This window comes from Rhinatrema bivittatum, chromosome 2 (assembly GCF_901001135.1).
Source record: "Rhinatrema bivittatum chromosome 2, aRhiBiv1.1, whole genome shotgun sequence".
NCBI classification, from domain to species: domain Eukaryota; kingdom Metazoa; phylum Chordata; class Amphibia; order Gymnophiona; family Rhinatrematidae; genus Rhinatrema; species Rhinatrema bivittatum.
The window spans coordinates 57,703,069-57,723,607 of NC_042616.1; the positions used below are offsets into that span (position 1 = coordinate 57,703,069).

Genomic DNA, 20,539 nt, shown 5'->3' on the forward strand with positions numbered 1-20,539 from the left:
TAGTAGTAATAGGATTTAAAAAGAGAGCAATGGGTGAAGCACATAGCGCTGTACAGTTACTGAGGAGCTAATGCATGGCAAATGATAATGTCAACCTAAACATCAGATTTCTTTGCATTTGGTCCACTGCTCTTATCTCCCCCCTCCCCCCTGCAACCCCAGATGTTTTATAAATAAATTCAGCAGCTCCAACTCCTACAGTAGGACTTCAGATCTCCACTTTGCATTATAGTTCCCTAACCTGTCATTGGAGACAGGATGAATATGCATAAGGCATATTTGCATATGGTTCATGATACTGGGGCTGCACTGAGGTGCATCCTTACTGCACAAAAGAGCCCCAGAATGCTGGCTTATACCATGCACACTCCAGTTCTCGTGAAGGTAGGGTCACCAGATGGCTCTAGGTAAAAGGTGCACAGCCCTGGTCCTTGAGGGCCACAAACAGGCCTGGTTTATGCCAGGTAACCAAGCTATGCAAATCAACCTGATTCTCAGGTCAAATAGATGCAAATTTGCCAGATAAATATCCCTAGAGGAGATCCTGAAAACCAGGCCTATTTTTTTGCCTTCAAGGACCAGCGTCATGCACCTCTGCTCAGGGTTATGGCAGGCAGCCTCACTCAGTCTTGGCTATGCCCCATTGCATTGCTGGATCACACTGGGGCAAAACCAGGACTGCCTCAACCTGTCCCCGATGACCTGAAGCAATTTGATAACTCTCTTTTAAGGGAACATGTTATGAATATGGCATTTCCACAGCAAAATTGCAATGAGTATATGTTAGTGTGGGCAAAAGGGGAGCTGATCTCAGCAAAGTGGATCTGGTTACAACTTGGTCCTAGAGGAGCACTTAACCCAAATGGGTTTGCAGGATGTCCACAATGAATGTACATGAGACAGATTTGCATGTGTAACCTGCCACCGGGAAACTCCATGCCAAGTGGAACAATTTAGAAAATCATCCAAGCTCAACCTCCTTCAAACTGAATAAAATTTTGTGTGGAGGTTTGCTAGGGCCTCAAACAAAACTATGCACAATTTTTCGGCTGGATCTTTATTGGTTCACGAGCTAGAAGCAGATGAATGAAGGTCACTCTAATAATACTGTGCTCTGCACACCACAAAACTGTCACTTTGTGCAGGCACTGCAGCCAAACAACCCCTGTTAGGGGCCTACAATTTTGTGGATTATTACAAATTATGGTGCTAAGTTCCTATGCAAAGTTTGGGATCTAACATGAGCTTGCCACCCTTTTTATGGGCCAGTAAAGTGCAAGAAAAATTTTACAAAAGAAATTTAAGGCCAACTTTGACTCCTCATTGCTCCTGATGTACACTTCGATTCAGGCCATAACTGTATCATGTTGTGCTGGTGGACCCTAGGACTGAGGTGGAGTTTGCGCTACCTGTGGAGAGGAGCCTGAGGACAGGCAGAGACCCCTCTGGAGCTTCACCTACCAGCCCGCGTTCCCCTTAGGTTGAGCCCTCAGGTGCAGATATTTGGTTTGTCTGTGATGATGGAGGTCCAGGAGAAGGAGAGGTGTTGGAGAGTAGGTGCCAGACTAGATCAGGCAGAGAAGTATGAGGGCATGGCGAGGAACAAGATGGGCGGCGAAACACGTGGTCAGATTCCAGGCAGGGGTCGAGGAAGACGGCGAAACTCATAATCAGTAACCAATCCGAAGTCAAAGCCAGGGCAGTCCAAGGAACTCAGGAACTCAGGCAAGTCGCAGGAAGCGAGGAGACCTGTTGCCAAGGCACCTGATGCAGGCAGGGACTGTCTTTATATAGTCCCTGGAAGATGAGGTCATCGATGAGACCCACGGAGCTTTTCCCGCAGCAGGCCCTTTAAATCGGGCATGAAGGTACGCGCGAGCGCCTAGGGGGACGGAGGTGCAGTGTTCCAGCCGCAAGAAAGGCAGGGATGGCAGCGGCTCAGAGCCACGTGGAGGACCGCAAAGGGTCGAATTGCATCGGCAGTGGCTCCCTGCCGCTGCCGAGGAACCCAGACCTGCTCCCACCATGGCGGTACGGCAGGAGGTGAGTGAGGCCGGTTGTGGGGCTCCGTGGCCGGCGAGCAAAACAGATCTGTAGTCATGGCCCATGACATACATCTAGGATATGCACTAGGAGGCTTTGCAGCCAACTGGAAGCAAAGATATAGTTACATAAAGACATATCACCTTTTTATGCAAATTTTTGCCATGTTTTGGGTGCAAATATCTCTACTGTGTAGTTTTTATTTTTTTTTTCTTTCTAATGTCATTTGAAAGAGCACCTTTTATTGCTGCAAAAGTCACCCTGTTTCGTCTTGGACCCAGCCTTGCTTTGGTCAGAATTACAGTCCCAAAGACAAGCATCATTTGCATGCGTGAATGCACTATGTTAAAAAGAGCCATCTTTGGCACCCAACTGTGAAACATGCAAATGAGCTAGAGATGTGAAATTTTACAGTGCAGCTCAGTTTACTGTGCTTACCACACTCTTAGCTTTTGACACACATTTGTTTAGACATGCTTTCATAAATTAATCATCAAGGTCAGTGCAAAACTTTGTATGATAATTAGTTATCTTGCATTGGTCAGTGGTGGCTGAGCCACTGCCAGTTCAGCAAAATTGACAACCCCATCGCCTAGGGGCCACTCCAGACAGCCAGGCAAGGTAGCAGCCACAGGTTTCCAAGCTTTTATTTAAGTACAAAACAAGAAAAAGCAAGACACTACATACGAGAATTGCATAAACTGCAGATTTCACAAAAATTCACTTAAGCCTGGATTTTAAAAAGCATACGCATTTTGGGGTTTACGTGCATGGCCAGGCTTTGCGGCACCGCGCGCATTTTACAACGGGCCCGGCCACGTGCGTAAATCCCGCTGCGCACAGAAGTGCCGGACGAGGGAAAAGGGGTGGCCCGGGGGGAGGGGCAGGGTGCGGGGGGAGGCGCCCATTAGCTGCTGTCCCGGGGAATCGCCCGCCGACAGTCAGCCAGCACACGCAGATTACTTCTTCTCCAGAGGAGCAGTAAGTATTAAAATAAAAAAATTAGGGATAGTTAGGGTAGGTTTAGGGGGCGGGGAGGAGAGGGGAAGAGGGAGGAAGGATAGAGTTAGGGGTAGGAAAGTTCCCTCCCAGTCCGCTCCTTAATTGAAATGGACTGGGAGGGAAATGGACAAGGCCCGACTGAGTCCCTGTGCGTTGCTCTGTAAAATTCCCCACGCGCGACCATCGGATTTTATAACATGCATGCATATTATAAAATTGATGCATCCATGTGTGTGTGCCTGGAACCGCGCACGTGCTCTGTTTAAAATCAACCCCTTGGTCTTTTTTCTTGCCTTGCACGTGCTTTTGAATGTCCCATCAATGCGTGACAAAGTGGCTTGTGAATAAATGGACTGCCTGCCCGATGAAGTTGTTATGGGTGCATCAAGGGTAGCAAGTTGTTATGGGTGCATCAAGGGTAGCAATAATGTGCTCTTCTGGAACCCAACAGATGTCTCTACGGGGCAACCAGTAAAATGACCTGGCAGGACCTTGGGGGTGCAAGAAATTGACCAAGACATCACGTACCTCAATTGGGACTTCACATATATGGCCAATCCACCAGGAATTATCACAGATGCAAGCTAAATACTGACCAGGTTGGAAGCTGGATACTTTAAGGGTGGGAAAATATTCACTTTCATGTTCTAGAACACTTGCAATGAATGAGGTGACATCATTCAAAATTTTGCTAATGCAAATTTTAGTTGCATCAATGGGCTTGAATTGATGATTTTCCCTTGTGCCAGCAACTGTATGACCTTTGCTAAACCTCTCATCCTGAACAGGCCTGATTGCTTCAATGTCCTCCTTTGGGACTAAGAAAAATGTGATACCACAAAGAGCACAATGGTGACATATGCCAGGGTATGTTCCCAAAATCTCTGCCACAACACTCTGCTAACATGACATTACTATAGTTTCTTGGGAAAGTGATACTTTTTCATGTTCCTGCCTGCAGTAAATAACACAGCACAATAAAATGTCCATTTTGAGGGGCCATTTATAAAAGTATGTCGAAGCAAGATGAGTCATAAGCTACAAGCATGATAAGCACAACAAGCTTCTCCGCACTGTAATATTTCATATCTCTAGCTCATTTGCGTGTAACCCAGCAGGACGCCAAAGATGCCTCTTTTTAACATAGTGCACCCAAGCATGCAAATGATGCATATCGTTAGGGGCTTTAATTCTGACCAAAGCAAGATCAGATCCAAAATGAAACAGGGTGACTTTTATAGAAAAAAAGATGCTCTTTCAGATGACTTAGAAAAGATTTAAAAACTACACAGTAGAGATATTTGCACCTGAAAACTGGCAAAAATTTGCATAATAAATTTGACATTGTGTCTTTATGTAATTATATCTTTGCTTTTTGTTCAAATCTTATACATATATGCCATGGGCTATGACTACTGGTCCAGTCAGGGCCTGAATCATAGTATATGTATATGTCAGGAGCAATGTAGGCCTTATATTTCTTTTGTAAAATTTTTCACATACTTTGCTAGCCCATAATAAGGGAGGCAAGCTCCCTTATTATTACCACCAGGAGTTGTACTAATCCACAAAATTTCAGGCCCCTGAGAGTTGCTGTTGGGCTGCAGCACCTGGACAAAATGGCCATTTTAAGTTATGCGGAGCATGGTACTTTTGCATCTGTCGGTGCTCGACGGCTTTGCCCCGTTTGCCTCACCTTATTCACGGCTCTTCCCGCTCACCTAGGAAAGATGGCTACCACTGCGTCTACAAGCCAACGTCTCCGATGTCTCCGGAACGGTTATGGTGCAGCCTCCAGCCATTGCTCCTTCCAGGTACAAACTAGGGGGCACGCGCACGCAACCCACGTCTTTATGCTAACCTTGGGGCGAACCTTGAGGGCGTTCCCTCATGCTGACATCAAGCCATCTGGGTATTTAAGTTTTACTACGTTGCCTTACAGGGAACAGGTACTCGCTCCTCAAGGGCCTGCTCTCCCTGCCTCGGTGCCTGTACTTCTTTAACCAATCCAGTCAACAGCTGAAATCTAATGAGTACTCTAACTCTCAAGTCTATCTCATCCACAGAACTATCCTCGCCGGGAGACCTACTGTGGAAAACTCCTTCGCCAGCAAGGAGAGAAGGGCTCCCTCTGCCGAGGTCCCTGAGACTGCAACATCAGACTGCCTCACTACTGCCACCTCTGGTGGTCCTCTACAAGCTGTGTAATAAAGAGTTCTGTGTTTGTGTCTCTACGAGTCTAGCCCAGTGCTGTGGTCCCTCACAGGGCTCCTCCCCGTGGGCGATGTCACCCTCCACAGCACCCAAGGATCCACCAAACACACCTAACCATAACAGATTGCTAACTCCTTGGATCCAGCTCAGCTCACTGCGTTACAGGCCATTCCAGGCCTGGCCCAGCGGATCTCTGAACAGCAGACTGCACTGGAAAGACTGACCGCTGCATTCAACCTACTGCATACACAGATGAACTCACCTTCTACCAAAGGTAAAGAAGATACACCGTCTGAGGTGACGGTCAAGACTATTGTGCCTCTATCAGCCCCTACCCGCTTCTTGGGAGAAGTTTGGAGATGCAGAGGCTTCATTATCCAGTGCTGCTTGCACTTTTCATTGCAACCTAGCCACTTTCCCACAGCATATGCTAAGACCACCTATATCCTGTCGTATGTAGACGGACGAGCACTGTCTTGGGCCTCTTCGCTGTGGGAGCGCAAGAATCCGATTCTTCATGATATTGAAGGATTTCTCGAACTGTTTAAATCAGTTTTTGATGACCCTGCTCAATACACCGTTGCAGGATCATCCTTGGTTCACCTGAAGCAAGGTAATAAACCACTGGCTGACTTCACTATCAAATTCAAGACACTGGCATCTGAATTATCCTGGGACCCGAGATGCCTGAAGACCCTCTTCTTTGAAGGACTGAACCCTCGTCTGAAAGAAGAACTCGCCGCTCGTGAGATGCCTGAGACCTTGGCTGAACTAGTGAAACTGGCAACAAAGATTGATCGCCGACTTTGTGACAAGGTTCTAGAGACCAAGACTTCCATGAAACTCTTTCAGGGTGAAGTCCAAGCTAAGCCCACTCCCAGGCCTGTTCCTTTGGTCCCAGTAACTGGCGAGGAAGAACCTATGCAATTAGGCTGCAGCCATCTGACATCTAAAAAGAGAAGAACGCGGAAGAAGTTGGGGCTGTGCATGTACTATGGACAAGCTGGTCATGCCGTCCAAATGTGCCCCATATGTCCGGAAAACTGGCAGACCAAAGTCATGCGGAAGGACTCTTCTTAGGTCTTACCGCTCCTTCTCCTCCACTCTCTCTTCCTGTATCTTTGATCTGCGGACCCTTAGAATACCAGACTCTTGCCCTAGTGGACTCCGGGGCAGGAGGCAACTTCATTCTACAACGATTAGTGGAGCACCTACGGATCCCCACATTCATTATAAAGACTCCACTGCTTCTGTCATCCATTCATGGAACGCCGTTACCGGGTGAAGTAACTCAACTCACCGAACCAGTATGCCCATGGACCAGTGCTCTCCATTTTGAGACCATCTCCTTCTTTGTTTTAGAGAAGGCCATGCACCCTATAGTATTGGGATTACCATGGCTGCAGCAGCATATGCCTCAATTCAATTGGGCTACACTGGAACTGTCTAGATGGGGTCCAGACTGCCATGGTAAATGCCTGATGGAGGTAGCTCCGTTACCCTGCATGCCTACCACCCCAGTAATGCCGGGGTTGCCGCCTCAATATGCATCTTTTCAAGATGTCTTTTCAAAAGAAGCTGCAGATGTACTACCGCCTCACAGACCCTACGACTGCGCCATTAACTTGAAACCTAACACAGAACCACCCAAGGTTAGGGTGTACCCTCTCTCCGTGGCCGAGAATAAAGCCATGTCCGGAGAAAATTCTTTTTCACTCAACGCACAATAAAGCTCTGGAATTTGTTGCCAGAGGATGTGGTTAGTGCAGTTAGTGTAGCTGGATTCAAAAAAGGTTTGGATAAGTTCTTGGAGGAGAAGTCCATTAACGGCTATTAATCAGATTTACTTAGGGAATAGCCACTGCTATTAATTGCATCAGTAGCATGGGATCTTCTTAGTGTTTGGATAATTGCCAGGTTCTTGTGGCCTGGTTTGGCCTCTGTTGGAAACAGGATGCTGGGCTTGATGGACCCTTGGTCTGACCCAGCATGGCAATTTCTTATGTTCTTATCTTCATGGAGTGCCCCCTAGTCCTTCTATTATCCGAAAGTGTAAATAACCGAGTCACATCTACTCGTTCAAGACCTCTCATGATTTTAAAGACCTCTATCTTATCCCCTGTTAGCCATCTCTAGCTAGACCTGTTCTAGCTAGGATCAAAACATTTATTAGTATCTGACTTCTGATTTGTACTCCACTCTGAACATTATTTTTTGGAATAGCAGATTGTAAGATTTTATAAGTGAATAATTTAGGAATGCAGAATATTTGTCCATTCAAGTTATTGAGCAAACCAGCGTAAAGCTTCCTGTACAGGCCTGGGCTACAAATCTAGGAACGGGAGGGAAACACTCCCTCCCCCTCCAGAGTTTTGTGTAATGATTTCAGTTTTCTTTAGAGACAAGTAGATGTTGCTTTGAGGACTTTCTGACCACAGTTGTTGGTATTCCAGGGCTCATTGTTGTTAGCAGTAGCACAAAATGGATTATGCAGTACAGTCGTCCTGACTTGAGGGAGCATAAAATGAATAAAGTGAATAGACACAGTATAAATTGCAAAATAAATATTAAAAAATATGAAGAGAGTATCAGAAACACTCAAAATATACTCAACAATCAATCTCTTTAGCAGTTTATATAGCATTGATCCGATTCACGTTATTCATAATTTTTTTCCAGCAAATGAAACCCCCTTAAGCAGCCATATAATCAACCACATAAATAGTTTGATTTTATCCCTTTATTCCTAAATTATTACACTTCGAAATATACAATGACTATATTGTGGTGTGAGGATTTGTTTGTGCATTTCATAACATAAATAGTTAAAGGTCGATTTTAAAAGCGTTGCTTGCGCAAAAATGCCCACATACGTGTGTAAGTAGGCCGCACGCGAGCCACGCAAATTTAAAAAAACGTATGCGGCAAAAATAAGAGGGCAGAAAAGGGGTGGGGCTTGGGCGGAGCTTGGATGTTCCGGGGCGGGGCCAATAGTTGCGCACGTTAACTCCTTACTTTAGAACCAGAGAGCACAGCGCATGTCGGCTCGTGATCTGCGTCCCTTTGCTGCTGCTCCCGATGAAGAGCAGGCCTGTGGATCTCAAGTTTCAGGCTCACAGGACAGGGTGAGGGGTCCAGGTCAACTGTGTGGGGTGTGCAGGATGAAAAAACAGAGGGATCTCGAAGACTTCGATATTAACTGGGCAAACTGGTGGATTAATTGGAAAAACTGGGCTGTCTTCGCATCTGCATGTTTTCAAATCCACTTACGTACAACCATATGTACCCCAAGGTTATGTACACCCCTGGATATTTTAATTTTATGATTTCTTCGGGAATAGCAGCCAATCCCAAAAATACAGCATGTGAAATATTCCTAGATACTATGGAAGCAACGGGCTGATCGCAATTCATAACTATCCCCTCCCACAAAGCTAGACACACACTTGACCTAATATTCACCAATAACACAAACTACAGAATCAACTTATCTCACTATATACTACCATGGACTGATCACCAACTAATAAAAGCAGAAATAACCCTCCTTAACCCACATAGCGTACAAAATCACATATTAACGAATCATTCACATATAGGAAAAAGATAGGACCAAAAATACTTGAAGAGGCCATTAAAAATAAAATAACTGATTTTAAATTTGATAATGCCGCCTCGGCATTTGACTCCCTTGGAAAAAATCATCAATGACATAGCTGATAACCTATGCCCAGTCCAAGAAAAAACATACCAGAAAGAACAAACCACATCTACAAACAAAAAGACATCCTCGTATTGTGAAGAGCTAAGATTCACTAAACAAACCCTGAGAAAATCTGAAAAGCAATGGTGGAAATGCCAAGCCACGAAATCACTAGAAATATACAAATCCCATCTAACAAAATACCGGGAACAAACCAATAAAGCAAAAAAAAAAGACTACTATGCTAAACAGATTCATGGGGTAATATTTAATTCCAAACTACTCTTCAAAACTGTTAAAAACTTAATCAAGGACCCATTGTCCTCAATCTCGAATTACAACTTTTAAAAAAACTCATGCAATGAATACGCCACTTCGTTAAATAGAATCAATAGGTTAAAAACACAATTCTCCACCTGCCTACTTACAAATGAACATGAAGAAAAACATGGACAAGCAAAATGGAACTCATTCAGCACGGTATCTAAACTGAAAATCAACCAAATCATTACAAAAATTAAGCCTGTTATACACTACTGGATCCAATCCTTGCAAGTTCCCTGAAAATAATACACAGCGCAATTACACCAATAATCACAACTATGATCAACCACTCGCTATCAGACGGATTGAACCCTGATAAAGCAAAACAAGCTGTGGTTAAACCCATCCTTAAGAATAAATCTGGCAAAAGTGATGATTGGGACAACTATCTACCAATATCCAACCTGCCTTTCATAGCTAAAATTCTAGAAAAAGCAGTTACAACTGAAAAACTACCTAGAAGACAATTATATTGTATACCCTAACCAATTTAGCTTCAGAAAAGATCGCTGTTCAGAAATCCTTCTCATTTCACTAACTGACCCTGTACTTCAGGGGTTTGATAATAATGAATCCTATAACCTGGTAATAATTGACCTAACAGCAGCCTTCGACACTGTAGACCACACCCTGCTATGCCACCAGCTGAGAAAAATTGGAATAGATGTAATTGTTATCAAATGGTTCTCGTCCTTCCTAGCAAATAGATCATTCCAAGTAAAACTAGACAATCACATATCTGACACCTTCCCAATCGATACAGGTGTCCCCCAGGGATCAGCACTCTCGGCTACCCTATTCAACATTTACATGTTGCCACTATGTGCATTATTAGCGGAACTAGGAATCAAATTCTTCCTTTATGCAGATGACATACAATTCTACATCCCACTCAACAAATCATTTGAAAAAACTACCTCGACACTGTCAACATAAATGAAGGCAATATAACAAAGACTAACTCAACTGAAATTAACACTAAACACACAAAAAAAACCTGAAATTATATGGTTGAGGAGAAATCCCTCAACAATCAAACTGCCAATCCTAGACCTAGGAAACTTTAACATTACTCCCTCAGACCAGGTACAAGTCCTAGGAATACAGATTGATGAAAATTTGTCTATGAAAAAGAATATAAGCAAACTTATTAACACAAGATAATCCAAGCTTCTAATATTACACTGACTGAAACCTTTACTAATAATAAAGGACTTCCATACTGTTCTACAATCACTAATATTTTCCAACATAGATTACTGCAACTCCCTATTACTAGGCCTACCCTCTGGACTCATAAAACCTTTACAACTACTACAAAACGCATCAGCCAGACTGCTACAAGGAACAAGGAAATTTGACCACATCACCCCCTTGCTAATAGCACTGCACTGGCTTCCTGAACAATACAGAATTCACTATAAAGATTTGACTCTAATTTTTAATATCATCAACATTAACCCATGCCTATTAGGAGTGACTCTTCAGCCATACATACTGCAGAGAGCCCTAAGATCACAAGACAAAGGATTGTTAAAAATGCCAACACTTAACGCAAATAAGAGACCGCATGTTTTCCATAGCGGACCCCAAGTTATGGAACTCTCTCCCAGAGCCACTACGTCTGACAACAGAAAGAAAGAGTTTCAAACGGGAACTGAAAACATGGCTCTTTAGAAAAGCCTATAATCTAACATAAAGGCCAATAAACTGACAAAATTACTATCAGATCTTTAAACAATATTAGAAAACTGAGTAAAAAGAATTGAACAATATAAAATATAAAAGACTACATTATGAGTATGGCACAAAGGATAATGAAATGAAATAGCATCTTAATTAACGCATACTTGATGATGTTGTGTTGACCTAGAATTAGCATTTAGAAAAACTAGATAATGCATGAATATGACCTTTACTATTTTGTTTTGTTTTGTTTGTATTAACCCAGAATATGAATGCTGACCTAAAATGGGAATGTTGACCCAGAAACCAAACGATAACTTCGTAAACCATTGTGATCTTTTCTTGGAACGACGGTATATAAAACACCTAAATAATAATAATAATTTCAATTTTATTTACATTTAGTTCAGGTTTATTATGACTGAGCCAATTCTGAATGGAGAAGAGGCAGTGTGTGAGAAATTCTTTAGATAAATTCCAAGGCATTTTACATGGAAAGAAAAACTGGATATCGTCAGCCTAGAGTTTGTAGTGCACCCCAAGGCCAGCTAACAGGCGTCATAAAAGAGTCAATTAGATATTAAATAAGGCAGTGGACAATGCAGAGCCTTGGGGTACCGAAGAGTTAAGGGAAACCCAAGATGATGAGTGTGAATCCACTTTAATTTGTTGGGCTGTTTGATAAGAAGGAAGTAAACCAGGATAATACAGTGCCAGATATTCCCAAGGATTTTAACCTTGATAGCAGAATGGTGTGATAAATTGTATCAAATGCTGCAGAAATATCCAAGAGTACAAGCACAAATGATGTTATTATTATTTATTTATTTATTTATTTTATAACTTTTATATACCGGCATTCGTAAAAAAAAAACATCATGTCGGTTTACATGTAACTGAGAAAGGAAATTACAATGATAGGTGGAGGAAAGATAGAAAGTTAAGAGATAAGTTAACTTTACTGTGGTGCCAACATGCGTCACAGTTAAATGAGATTACATGTAATAAACCATATTAGACAAAATTAGACATATACTAAATATAATAGACCATATAATAAACCATATTGGACATGTTAGACATATTAGACATATTAGACAGTATATATACATATAATAAACCATATTAGACAAAATCAGACAGTATTAGACAAAGTTAGACAGAAATTAATTATGTACAAGGGGAGGTGGTGCGAGGGGGTGGGGGGTGAAGCGCAGTGGGGAGGTGGGGGAGGAGGGGTTGAGGGAGGCGAAGGGTTGCAGGGGAATAAAGGGGCAAGATGGGGAGGGGGGATGGAGGGAAGGGTGGTGTAGGAGGGGGGTGTCATATACGTGATATGGCGATCATTAAGAGTAATTGTACAAGAGGCGAGGGAGAGGGAAAAGTAAGAGGGGGAGGGGGAGGGGGTGGAACTGTACAAGGGAGCTGTGGGTAGAGGTGGGAAAGGTGCGATGGTAACTGTGAAGGAAGCTGCTTAGAGGAAGGAAGGTGGTGGAGGTGGGTGGGGGGAGGAGTATGGGGGGGCAGGGGGCAGGGGGAAACTGAGGGGGGGTGGGGAGGTAAGAGTGTTGCGATAGAGTCAGAGTGTTGTGATAGAGTCACAGTGCTAGGGTTGTGAAGTGTTGGGATAGGCCTGTTTAAATAACCAGGTCTTGATTCCTTTTTTGAATTGATTAAGTGATGGTTCTAGTCGGAGCTCGGTGTTCCATGATCAAAACCTCACTTAATTGTGTCAAAACTGGATAGTAAAAGGGTTTCAGTGCTATGGTACTTATGAAATCCAAATTGGTATTGAGGACGTCATTTGAGTTGATAAATGCAGTAAGCTGATGTAAAATTGTAGAGTCAAGAATTTTTGCATGGTATTCTGAAGAGGAAATAGGATGATAATTGGATTGGGAAGTCGGGTTATCGTTTACTTTTTTCAATGTAGGCCATATTTTCTCTCTTTTCAGCCACTCTGTAATAGTTTTTACAGCACACTATGTCCACTACACTCCACATTACATGCTCAAAGCACAGGACTAGGCCCTAATCCATGTGTATGTGATGATGTGGCATACATGGATAGGTGCTGCATGATCCTCACGCAAAGAGGATGCAAAGTTCTAGAAAGTTCTTCCAGCTTGCACAGACTCTGAAAACTTTCTTCTTTACTGAATTTCCAGCGACGACAGACCCCCGCGGCCATCTTAGATTTAACATGTCACCCTTGTATCGACAGTCACTAATGCACAAAACAGTTCTGAATTTGATTTCACACCCAAAAGCCCTGCATTCTGGGTACCACTTTGTTATCTGCTGCAACACTGTCTCTCAAAATCATCAGGATTTCTCCAAGAGGGGTAGGCTTTGGGTGTACCTCATTTCCCAGTCCCTTCACCTTCTATGCAACTCCAGATAAACCATGGGATTCACTGGCTTTGAGTCCAACCACCTTGTTTATTTTCTTGCAAATATGTTACACAGAAAAATGCAGGTTCCAGTTATGAGGTAGTGTGCTGAATTCAATAAAATCCCAAAATGTCAGCCCATTAATAGCTGTTATTACTGTCTGATGAAATGTAGTAGCCCAACATCAGGCAATATTAATCATACTTCTGAAATTTCACTATCAGTGGAACTAGTGTACCTCATGGTACTCACATAAGGATGGTTTGCCCCATGCTTCACAAGAAGAGTTCCAATAAAACAGTTGGCATTTCCTGCCTGGAGTTTACACATGCTCTGCAGGGAGCTGGGTCCTTTAGAATTGCATGCTGGAGTGGCTCCACTGAAACTGGAGCCTGCTCAGATAAAACAACACAAAACATTAAAAAAAAATTCCAGACAGGGATGCTTGAGTATAATTTCAGCTATTAACCATGGGTTACACATGCAATGGAGGCAGTTCTAGTACAACACAAGCAACACTTTAGAGGTTACTTACAGCGCTGCATACTTAGTCTAAGAGTGCTTTAGAAATAAATTGTAGTAGAGAGGAAAGTTTTCCATCCACAGAGAGGCTGAAAATGACCTGCTGCCACGGTAGGCACGTTTCTCACTGTTTATAATTGATTGGCTTTTGTTACGATGTCATACACTGAGGACAACATAGCATTTTGCAAGAACAGTAACCCCCCCCCCCCCCCCCAGGGATAGGAAGGGCCTGGCCTTTTTGGAATAAAGAGAGGAACCAAAACCATTTACATGCAATAAAGCGAAGCATGCCAGAGAGCGGCTGAAGGAGCCTCGCGGTTGTTAATCAGGCTTAAAGGAGAGCTCACATTTCTAAATGAGGCACTGGGCTGTCAGCCTGCAAAGTGGAACAGCTACGCTGGGGCTTAGAGGGCGAGTGTGTCCTGATTACTAGACATGTAAGATGTGTAATAACCAGCTACTTATCACCACACAAGAAGCTGTGAGTGTGAGACAGGAAATTGCACTTTCCGTGCATGTGAGAGAAGGAGAATAAGAATGCAAGAGTAGGAAAGCCAGAAACAGGGGCTGGAGGGCTGAGAATTAATTTTGTGTGCGAAGGTAGTGTGACAAGGTGTCTGCTGTTTGGTAGGGGCGAGAAAATCTTTACCTCCCCAGAGGCAGTGACAGTGTCAGCGTCACCGACGCTGCCTGCTCCACTTAGAGTACTGTAATGCAGCCTCAGTCGCCACCGGTGCCTGTTTGCTCCTTTCCAAGGTCTGGGAAGCGCTGGCACTATTAGCAGCCAAGACACCCCCCCCGAGTCTCTCTTTTTTTTTTTGCATTCTGACTGATCAGCAGACAGCTCATGACAGGTTCCGGATGCCCAGACACAGGGCCTTCAGAGTTAATGACTTATAAAGAGATTGGCAGGAAGATAATGAACAGCCAAAGTCTATTTTCAATTCCAGATGCTTCAGCAAATTCCAGGCTTTGTCCCTGAGATTTTGTTGTAATTTATAAGGAGGCTCGCATTTGGTAGGCAGAGGGGGACACGTTATCCCAGACGGATCACTGGAAGAGCAGTGCAATAGGGCCTGTGTAAGAGCTGAGACTCTGGGTCACCCATGATCTTAGCATCTGGTTACCCTGCAATCATGGATGTCACCAAGAACAATAAGCTAAAAGATGGAACTAACTTATCCGATGCACGAAGGCCGTGTTCAGACCACCTATTCTCTAGAGTCACTCAATTTTTTCAATCCATTCTCCACTCTTTATTGCCTCCTCTCTAACCCCATTACCAGACAACATGTCTGGGCAACAAATATACCCTCACTAGCCTTAAGGACCAGAGGGACATCTCTTCTGAGACCAACCCTTGGCGTCACTCTTTGGCAAGCAGGGATTTCTGCAGTAGTGACCAGCACTTGCCCTCTAGCCCTAGGTTTCAGCACGCCATCTCTCTGATATTTATTTAGCTGATGCCTTTCCATTGGTAGCTCAAGGCACGTTACATTCAGGTAATGCAGGTATTTTCCTGTCCTCAGAGGGCTTACAGTCTAAGGACCAGATTTTCAAATGTATTTACATGCTTTAAACTGGGTTTTACATGTGCAAATGCACTTTACTCCTGAGTGGACTTTTGAAAATTGCTACAATATATACCATTGAATTTTCAATAGGTTTTATCCACATTAAGTGCACTTAATGTGGGTAAATTGCTATGATAGTATGTTACGTTTACATGTATAACCCCTTTGAAAATTAATCTGAAAGTTGGTACCTGAGACAACGGAGAGTGAAATAACTCACCCAAGGTCACAAGGAGTACCAGTGGGATTTGAACACTGGCTTCTCTGGTAAACAGCGGCCTGCTTTAACTACTAGGCTACTCTTGCACTCCAGTGTGTGCAGCACCTGCGGGACAGAAGACTTGAACTCAAGTCTCCTATACCACATTACAATGCCTTAGCCAGGGACAGGGCCCAGATTTACTCACTTTGATGCTCAATGAATGAAAAATAAAGCTGAAGACCAACTGAGGTCTCTGTATTGCAAAAGGAATCAAATAGGACAGGCTAGATGGGCCTTACAGTCCTTATCTCCCATCATGCTTTCTGTTTGAGATTTTACATGCATGGCTCAGATTATAGGACTGTCTACCAAGTGATGTCCCGCACACAACATCTTTACATAGGTTGTTTCCCACCCATCTCATCACCCTTGGATGACCACCCTGGGTGACACTGGTGCCACCAGCTTAGTGCTTCCCAAACACTTTCACTCACAAACTAGTTTTCGAGCTCCAAAAAAAAAAAAAAAAAATCACAGCACCTGCCAAAAAACTTTTAAAAATTAAAATCTTCTGACCCAGAATCAAAATGTGGCACTTTTCACAGCTTCCAGGCTTTCCATCATGCCTGGAAATGGCATCCCTTGTTTTTCTATTAAGGGCACTTTGGAGCTTAGCCTGGAAACAGCCGTCTGTCTACTCTGACAGTGATGGACTATCTCCATGCCTGACTAGCGAGGTCGGGCAGACTTGCAGGACTACTGCAATCTTTTCTCTTCCTTGGGACTTGGGCCCCTATTTGGACAGGCAATGAGGCGCAGCTTCCACCCACACGTTTGTGATTCCTTGTTTACAAAGGGGAGCTTGGGGTGGGGAGAGAAGCTGGCACTTCTCAACAGATAGAGAGAATAAGGAATTGAGGGGCTTGGGTGCTCCTCCTGGAGCTGATGTCATTAGTCACTGTCAAATGTCAAGGACATTGGGAGGGGGTGGGGGGTGGGGTGCTGTTGCACGTTAATGGAGGCAGACGCATGCTAGTGAGCCTCCGTCAGCCCGAGACCCTAATCCTCTCAAAATCCCCGACCTTGTTGAGATTTGCCTACTGAACTCCGGTCCCGGCAAAGGTGCGCTGTAGGAGGGGGACAATATTTTATCAATCATTTTCTGAAAGTCCCAGTTGTCGGCTGATGCCAGGGCGACGTCTACCTGCCGTACACGCAGTGCTGTGGAGCAGCCTAACATGGACTTCTACTGGGAGGCGGCAGAACCCGCTCCCGGGAGTGATACTGGGGCGCACAACAGTGAGGGCCTAACTGTTAGCCTGGATTATACCATGATGGAGCAAATCCTGTGAGAAATTCGTGAATAGGGGGCAGTTATGGCTCAGGATCGAGGGACCATGAAGGCCTCTATTGAGGAGCTGAAGGCGCAAACTGAATTGGTAGGCCCCAGAGTGGAGGAGCTAGAAAATCGAGTCTCCGCAATCAAGGATTGGGAATCCACAGCTGCAAACTCGATAATGTCTCTCAAGAAACAGATTAAAGCCTTGGAAGAAAAGGTAATCGACCTTGAAGACAGATCCTGGCATAATAACATCCGTGTGATGGGGATTCCTGAGCGGGCAGAGGGGCGGGAGCTGCAATGGTTTCTGGAAGTGCTCATGCGTGAGCTATTTACACCGGGACAATTTGACCCCAGGCTTCTAATTGAGAGGGGTCATAGAGTGCCGGGCCAGGCTCCGCAGAATACTAATAGACCGCGCGCCTTCATTATCAAGTTGCATAGTTATCAAGCAAAAGAGTGGATCCTTCGAAAGGCGCGGGATCTTGGGCCTCTTATATATCAGGGCCATCGTGTGGCAGTTTTCCCAGATTACGCCGGTGCCACTCAAAAACAGAACGGAGTTTCTAGGGGTCAAGAAGTTGCTGCATGCACAAAAATTCTGGTTCCGATTGATTTACCTGATGAAATTATTGATTTGGATAGAAGGGGCTTGGAAATCATTTGAATCGCCAGATGCTGCAATGGTGTTCCTGGATAAAAACAGGAGTAGAAATGGCATGGTTTCACCTCATATGGCAAATGCCGGTGGCGGGACCATGGAAAAGAAAGGGGAACCACAAAGCAATGATCCTCGAATTGCCAGGCACAGCCCTCATTCCAAGACAAGTGGCAGGGGAAGCCCCAGTCAAAGACCCAGTGCCCTCAGTGATTCTCCGGATTGGCCTAGCTTGTCAGTGTGCGAAGGATTACTTACCACGGCGCTCAGCAACACCCACCAACCTGAAAAGGGAGAGTTTCCCACAGACAAGAAAACTGGGTCGGAGCCATGTGAGCAGAGGGAGGCCATGTGAGCCGCAGATTCCTGATTACAAACAGGACTGCAGCAGCTACTGTAAGGACATACAGTATGTAGCTGGACCAGAGAGGTGCCACGTGCAGAGCCATTTGGCAAGCCTGGATATCCTTTCATATTGGTCTCTCAGGAAGCATGGGAAGGTTAGGGGGTAGGAGTTCTATAGAGCTCTAGTTATTTTACGGTTATTGGGGCAGGTTCTTGGGTGATGATGGGAGGTTTACTGAGGCATGCTACCACCTAGGGTGAAGCGAGGGGAGGGAGTAAAGTTGGGACAGGGGGAGGGGCAGCGTGGGGGTGGGTGGGAGGGGGATATGTCAAGTGGTTTTTCATTGCTATAAGTTTTACTCTGCTAGCTGGTCCGGTTCCACCTCTGAGAGAAGAAGCGAGACTGGTGGAAAATTTCCTGGCTATTTCTTTCTGGTTGCCTGCGGGGTGCTCTCAGGGAGATGAAGGAAGGAAGCCCAAAACACGGGGCACCTGAGCAGAAGATCAGGGATGGCGGATCCTGACAGGGATCATGATCCAGAGACTCTCTCTAATTAGTCCGGGAACACTCGAGCAGCTTGGCCAGATGATGTTTTGGCCAAGGACTGAACAAAGAGACTAGGGGAGGGCTTCTAGGGGTACAAGAGAGTTGGGTAAGGGCAAAGGGGGAACTTGGTTTAGAGATCTCTTACAGGATTTAATGGGGAGAGGTTTGGATCTCAGTTTCTGGGATAACGGATGGGGTTACGTTCAGAGTATGGCCGGCCTATGAGGCAGAAAGTGGTGTGGAGGCTGGGTGGTAAACACTTTTTGCTTCTTGTTAAGACGGGCTTGGGCAGTTTGGGAAGGGGATAGTTTGAGTGTTCTTAGTTTGGCGGGTGTTGGTATGTTGGAGGGAAACTGGAAGGGAATCCTATCGAGAGTGAGAAGCAACAAGCTGAGATGTCATTTGAACTATAACTATGGCCAATATGGAGATTAACATCATTATGCTTAATGTTAGGGGAATTGGCGCCCCAGTAAAGCGCAAGCTTATTTTGGATTACTTGAGGAAATGAAAAGCTCATTTTGCGCTCCTATAGGAGACACACCTGTCTGACAAGGAGCATGCCAAGTTCCAGCAGGAATGGGTTGGTCAGGGTTTCCATTCCTCCTATAACATGAAAAGCAGGGGCGTATGCATCTTAGTGAATAAAGCCCTCCCTCCAATTGTGAGTAAATACATGAAGGACCAGGAGGGACATTGTGTAATGTTGGAGTGCGAGCTTTATGGGGAACACTTTACACTGGTAAATATATATATAGGCCTAATGTGGGGTAAAATGAATACTAGAAGGGGTTGGTGTCAATTTTTGAGGGCTTCTCCTCCTCCCCTATGGTGATGGGGGGGGGGGGGGGGGGGGGGATTGGAATATATGTCTTGATCCTACTCAGAATCAATCCAGAGGGCGGGCCTCTGACACAAATCAGGCAGTCGGCCTTAAAACTTTTTATGGCCAGCCTAGGGGTGATTGATATCTGGCAGGTCCAATACCTGTTGGGTAGAGATTACACTTGTTTTTCCCCAAGACATTTAACATACAGCAGGATAGACCTTTTCTTTTGTACAGCTTCCCTGATTCTGGGTATGGGGCAGCTTGACATTCTCACAAGCCACCTCTCCGATCATAGTCCTGATCATAGTCCTGTCCTGTTGCTGTTACGAATAACTCAGGGCCCCCCAGAGGCTAAAACCTGGTGCCTAAACCCTTCGTTTTTGAGTAACGAGAAGTTTTGTCAGATGATAAGAGATGCAATCAAGGATTTCACCGAGGTGCATCGGGCAGCACAGCAGTTGCCGATTGTTCTCTGGGAAACACTCAAATCTGTATTACAGGGCAGGATTATTAGCTTTGCTTTTCACCTAAAGAAAACCAGGTTGCAGCGGGAAAGATTTCTGGAGATGAAAATAAAAGTTTTGGAGGAGCAGCACAAAGCTACCTGTTCTTCAGGGGTCTACCGTGCTTTGCAGCGGATGAGGGGAGAGCTATGTATCTTGCAGGGGAAGGGCATTGACAAACTGTTTCAGTTCTCGTGCCACTGAATGTATGAGCATGGGAATACAACAAGGGCACTATTAGCCAGAGCCATTCGGAAAAGACAGGCCCAGAATACAATTGGTAGTATCAGGAAGCCTTCTGGGAAGGTTACATATTGCGCACAGTCTATTAATGAGGTCTTTAAGGTCTTTTATCAAACCCTATATGGCAATAGTGAGCAAAGTCGGGAAGGGGAGATAGAGGACTATTTGGTGGGAATTGAGTTGCCATCACTTTCTAAAAGGCAGACGGATAGATTAAAGGCCCCTATCATGGAAGGAGAGGTATACAGGGGCATTATGGCTTTGCCTAAGGGTAAAAGCCTGGGGCCGGATGGCTTTCATATAGACCTTTAAAACAAATTCCCCTTTGAGTTAGCCTTGCGGTTGAAAGCGGCATTTGATTATTTACGGAGTAATCCCAATGTTATACACACCATGTCTGATGTGGTT

The 20,539-nt window shown here is 44.6% G+C and overlaps 1 protein-coding gene across 2 annotated transcripts in view; it reads right to left on the reverse strand.

Annotated features, from left to right (window-relative positions):
* MYO1G (myosin IG) overlaps positions 1-20,539 on the reverse strand; it is a 377,606-nt gene that overhangs the window by 190,069 nt on the left and 166,998 nt on the right. The window lies entirely within an intron of this gene.